This window comes from Coenobita brevimanus, chromosome 61 (assembly GCF_032717465.1).
Source record: "Coenobita brevimanus isolate Jiangsu-jjx chromosome 61, ASM3271746v2, whole genome shotgun sequence".
Taxonomy (NCBI): Eukaryota; Metazoa; Arthropoda; class Malacostraca; order Decapoda; family Coenobitidae; genus Coenobita; species Coenobita brevimanus.
This window is the reverse complement of record NC_137014.1, coordinates 39,201,667-39,207,919: the sequence shown is the minus strand read 5'-3', so window position 1 is coordinate 39,207,919 and position 6,253 is coordinate 39,201,667.

Genomic DNA, 6,253 nt, shown 5'->3' with positions numbered 1-6,253 from the left:
GGGGGTGCAAGGAACAGCGTGGTGGACTGAAGAGGTGAGACAGGCTGTGGCACAAAAGAAGAAAGCATACAATGAATGGATGAGAAACAGGGCCGTGGAAGAAGTTGAGAGGCGGAAGAGAGAGTTATACGTAGAAAGAAAGAGGTGAAAAGATTAGTAGGAGAGTAAGAAGAGAGTGGATGAGGAATTTGGAAGGAATTTGAGTGTAAAGTGGAGGGACTAAGAAAATGTTCTGGAAAGAGGTGAAAAGAGTAAGACAGGGTGGAAGTGAAGTTAGCAGGGGAGTGAAAGATAAAAATGGTAGATTACTAGTGGAGAAGGGAGAAAAAGTGAGCAGATGGAGAGAACACTTTAAGGAATTGTAGAACGTAGAGGATGGAAGTAATGCGTGTATAAGTGGCTGGGGAATGGCTGGGAGGAGGAGAGAGGTGAGAAGACAGGAAGAAATCAGTAGGATAGAAGTTGTGGAAGCAATGAAGAAAGTTAAATCGGGGAAAGCCCCAGGAATTGATGGAGTGTGTGGTGAAATGCTGAAGCATGGGGGAGAGAGAGTAGTAGAATGGATGTGGAAGATGTGCAGATTGGCCTGGGAGGAAGGTAGAGTCCCAGAGGATTGGAAGTCAGGTATAATTATTCCCTTGTACGAAGGAAAAGGGGAAAAAGAAGTGTGTGGTAATCATAGGGGCATCTGTCTTAGTATAATAGGAAAAGTGTATGGTAGGATACTTATTGACAGAGTTAGAGAAAGAACAGAAATTAGTTGGAGAAGAACAGGGAGGCTTCAGGAAGGGAAGAGGTTGTGTAGATCAGATATTCATTCTTAGATCTTTAGTGGAAAAGTTTCTAGAGAAGGGAAAGAAGTTGTATGCGGCTTTCATGGATTTGGAGAAAGCATATGACAGGGTGGATAGACAAGGATTGTGGAAAGTGTTAAGAATATATGGAGTAGATGGGAAGTTGTTGAATGCTGTGAAGAGTATGTACGATGGTGCAAAGGCTGCAGTGCGTGTGGATGGTGAACTAAGTGAATTTTTCTCTTTGAAGGTTGGGTTGAAACAGGGATGTGTCATGTCTCCATGGTTGTTCAATCTGTACATGGATGGGGTAATAAAAGAGGTACAAGGTAGGGTAGTGGATGTTGGAGTGGCCCTGGTGAGAGGATAGTGTTTGGGAACTCCCTGTACTTTTGTTTGCAGATGATACTGTGTTGTTGAGTGAAGATGAAGGGGAGCTGCAAGGCTTGGTGGATGAGTTTGGGAGAGAGTGTAAGAAACGGAATCTAAAGGTGAATGTAGCGAAGAGTAAAGTGATGGTCTTTGAGAGAGGTGAAGTCAGTGAATGTACAGTGAGGTTGGATGGTGAGGAATTGGAAAATGTGAGTACGTTTAAAGTACTTGGGTAGTGTGATGAGTAAGGATGGAGGTTTGGAGGGTCAAGTGCTTGAAAGGGTACAGCAGGGAAGAAAGGTTGCTGGTTCTTTGAAAGCAGTGATAAGAAACAGGGAAGTGAGCATGGAAGTGAAAAAGTTACTACATGACAGTATTGTGATACCAACTAACGTATGGAAGTGAAGCTTGGACGTTGCTGGAAGGACAAGTCAAGAGAGAGCAGTGGAAACGAGTTATTTAAGAGGAGCCTGTGCAGTCACATGGAGAGACAGGCTGACGAATGAGGATATAAAGAAGCGTTGTGGTGTGGATGTGGATGTGATAGGAAGAGTTATGAGGAAAACACTGAGGTGGTTTGGCCATGTGGAGAGGATGGAGGGTGAAAGACTGACGAAGAGAGTGTATGCGAGTGATGTGGAGGGGGGAAGAGGGAGGGGGAGGCCGAGGATGAGATGGAGGGATGGGTTGGAGAGGTATATGAGAGAGGGGGGTGTGAGTTGGAAGCAGGGCAGTGAAATGGCAGGGGAAAGGGCGACTTGGAGGCGATTTGTTTGTGGCCACCCCAAACGGGATTGAGGCGTCTGGCAATAGATAGATAGATAGATAAGCTTTAAACATGGTAAGGGTAAGAGTACTTGCCATCAGTTCTCAGTAGCACTTGGCAGATGCACAGCTGATTCTTTGCCATAACAGTAGGGTTTGCAGCAGGCACAAAAACCTTTGGAGCTTCAATGTAACAGTTCACATCCGTGCTAAGCAGGGGCACGGTCCTTCGGCACCTCTCAGCAGGGGAAAGACCAGAGTAGTACACCAGGATAGCAGGGTCAACAGCCAACACACAAAACCTATGGGGCAGAAGCTTATTAGTTCAAGTCCATGTTACCTTAATCCATCCATCCCATCCATCATCCAATCCTACATTGCCCCATGAGGAGCATAGGAGCCTGGGGCTAGGCAGTTGCTCCCGACATTTAAGATGAGAGTGACCAGCCTCACTCATCCCTGAGTGGCATTACATGAGCAATCAACCCCAACCACCCCTTGGATATAAACCTTCACCGGCTCAATCCGATTGGAGTGCAATAATTACCCACTAAACAACCAGGCGCCAAAATTTGGTTATATGGTTACCATCCAGCGTAGTAAATGGTTTCCTGGTGTTCAGGAAACCATTTGGCTTGTCACTCAGTGTAGAGTCACCCACAGGCAGAAGGAAGAGGAAAGAAAGACAGAAGAGGGAGTGTAAAGTCACCCGTAGGCAGAAGGACAAGGAAAGAAAGACAAGAGGATGGAAGGTAAGACGGATGGAGAGGAAAGGGCAGACACCCAACAGCAGCACTACATCGAGTGAGTGGAACAGTAACAAACTTCATATGGTCCAATGCCAAGATGCTTGGTAATGGCTTAATATATCAGTAGTTCAGACTATGGTGGTTTACATATGACTTTTCTTCACACCCCAGGTCTTAATAAACTTAAGCACATAAATGAAAAAGTTACCCGTGCAGCCTTTATCACATACTACAGTAATTTAAAACAAGTATTAATGCAATCAAATTTGCTATTAATATTTCATGCAAGTCCTTAACATAAAGCCAAGACTAGTTTCCACAGCTTTTTGGTGACTATACTATTTACTCTAACTTTGCCAATAATATATTTCCATCTTGAATTCAGAGTGGTAATACTAGAGTAACTAGAATATGGTGCTAGTCATGAGGAAATGCTGTGGAAAGAATAGAGAACTATGGCATTTTCTTACTGCTTTCAACCTACATTAAATAACTGCAGAAAGACCGAAATCTAGGCCAAGTTAAAGAGGCACAGCACCATATCACCACAGACTATCAACCACATTGGGGGGGGCTATGGGCTATCACACCACTGGTGGGGGGGGATGGGCCATGGGCTATCACACCATTGGCAAGGGGGGAGGGCCATGGGCTATCACACCATTGGCAAGGGGGGAGGGCCATGGGCTATCACACCAGCGGTGGGGGAAAAGGGCCATGGGCTATCACACCAGCGGTGGGGGAAAAGGGCCATGGGCTATCACACCAGCGGTGGGGGAAAAGGGCCATGGGCTATCACACCAGCGGTGGGGGAAAAGGGCCATGGGCTATCACACCAGCGGTGGGGGGAAAGGGCCATGGGCTATCACACCAGCGGTGGGGGGAAAGGGCCATGGGCTATCACACCAGCGGTGGGGGTCAGGGCCATGGGCTATCACACCAGCGGTGGGGGGAAAGGGCCATGGGCTATCACACCAGCGGTGGGGGTAAAGGGCCATGGGCTATCACACCAGCGGTGGGGGGAAAGGGCCATGGGCTATCACACCAGCGGTGGGGGGAAAGGGCCATGGGCTATCACAGCGGCGGGGGGAAAGGGCCATGGGCTATCACACCAGCGGTGGGGGGAAAGGGCCATGGGCTATCACACCAGCGGTGGGGGGAAAGGGCCATGGGCTATCACACCAGCGGTGGGGGGAAAGGGCCATGGGCTATCACACCAGCGGTGGGGGGAAAGGGCCATGGGCTATCACACCAGCGGTGGGGGGAAAGGGCCATGGGCTATCACACCAGCGGTGGGGGGAAAGGGCCATGGGCTATCACACCAGCGGTGGGGGGAAAGGGCCATGGGCTATCACAGCGGTGGGGGGAAAGGGCCATGGACTATCACACCAGCGGTGGGGGGAAAGAGCCATGGACTATCACACCAGCGGTGGGGGGAAAGGGCTATGGGCTATCACCATGGGGGAAAGGGCTATGGGCTATCACCATGGGGGAAAGGGCTATGGGCTATCTATCACACCACGGGGATTGGGCTATGGACTATCACACCACGGGGATTGGCCTATGGACTATCACACATCGGGGATTGGCCTATGGACTATCACACATCGGGGATTGGCCTATTGACTATCACACCACGGGGATTGGCCTATGGACTATCACACCACGGGGATTGGCCTATGGACTATCACACCACGGGGATTGGCCTATGGACTATCACACCACGGGGATTGGCCTATGGACTATCACACCATGGGGGTCTATGGGCTATCAACCACGGTGGGACTAATACCGTCACGGGGGATATCAATGGGGAGTATCACTACGGGGACTACAGGGACTAACGCGACAACTTGTAAATAGCGATAGTGGTTACTTAAACTTTCTTTTTCACCGGAGGGAACTGGGCCACTCCCACTTACTAATTCGTGCTTGCAGAAACTCCAATAGCCTTAATTACGAGGATGAAAGGAGTTTACTTGCGTCCTGGTCAAATCTACCCTCCAATATCACATACATGCTATCAAATGCGCACAAAAGTAACACTTAAATACGGTACCTAAAAATGGCTGGGACACAGGGTATACTGTAGAAGAAAAACACCACTACATACCATGAAGAATAGCCTGGGTGGGGTAACCTGGATGGAATAGCCCCTGTAGTAGTCCCAGCAGTCCGGCCAACATCTGAAAGAAAACTAATACTCTCAGATGACCTTGGCCTCATCACCTCGGAACCGCCACATCACCACCTTACTCAGACATGCAAATGTATCGGCAACTGCATCGTTTATTGTGGTCGATTTTGCTTCGATATCCAAGAAGTAGAGGTCGCATGTTCAAGTCTAGTATAGAAAATGAATCGCTAATGCAGAGGAGCTATGAAGCCACCATCGTCCAACTGTATCGTCTGCTTCGGTATCTAAACACCAGAGGTCGTATGTCGTATGCTAGTCTAGTATGCAAAGTAAATCGTTAATGAAGAGGCGCTAGGAAACCTTCTATGCTAGCTAGAATACGGTCCTTACTTTTAATAATACAGATAATACAGCAGCCAGTCATAAGGTAACAGAAATCCTCCAACTCAAGAAATTAGAAAAAAAAAAGTTTACCCCACTGAAAGGGTTAATTGAGGGGAGGCTATGCTACACACACACACACACACACACACACACACACACACACACACACACACACACACACACACACACACACAATCATCGGTCTACAGTATCTTAAATGCTCTTGGAACCAGATTACTGGAAAATGATGCTGGTCAGGAAGAGGTACAATGAAAAGGACGTAGAGCCGTAGCCACTGCCCTTTTCTCACAATGAGTTATATGGAGAGAGAGAGAGAGAGAGAGAGAGAGAGAGAGAGAGAGTCACAATATATCACCAAAATATTCAACTCCTTGTAAATATTTCATTGTGTTGTACCAGTACTTAATTTATTGTTTTAAATAAATATATATTAATACATTTTGTTTTTATCACTGCCTTGTTGCCTTGCATCTTAACACTCATCTGAACTTGAACCCAGTGGACTGATGGCTGAAGCTGCCCGTTCCCTGCAGTTCACATCCTCCTTTTGGGGGCCTCGGAAAGATTTGAGGGACGTTTGTATAACCAGGCAGCTCCACCGCCCGGTTATATCAGTACCACCACGTTAAGGTGTTCCTCTCGAATATCAAAGACATTAAATATTATTAGGGATCGTTCTTATGAACATTCTCTGTCTGTCTGTCTGTCTGTCTCTTCGTTCGAGCTTGAGAATCCATAAATCTTTCATTACCCCCTTCAAGGAGCACATACAGAGTACATTACCCCTTCAAGGAGTATACAGGGAGTACATCACCCCTTCAAGGAGTACACAAGGAGTACATTACCCCTTCAAGGATGTATACAGGGAGTACAGTATCCCTTCAAGTACAATGAGTACCGTACCTTATCCCCTTCAAGGAGTACACAGGGAGTATATTACCCGTTCAAGGAGTACACAGGGAGTATATTACCCCTTCAAGGAGTACACAGGGAGTATATTACCTCTTCAAGGAGTACATAGGGAGTATATT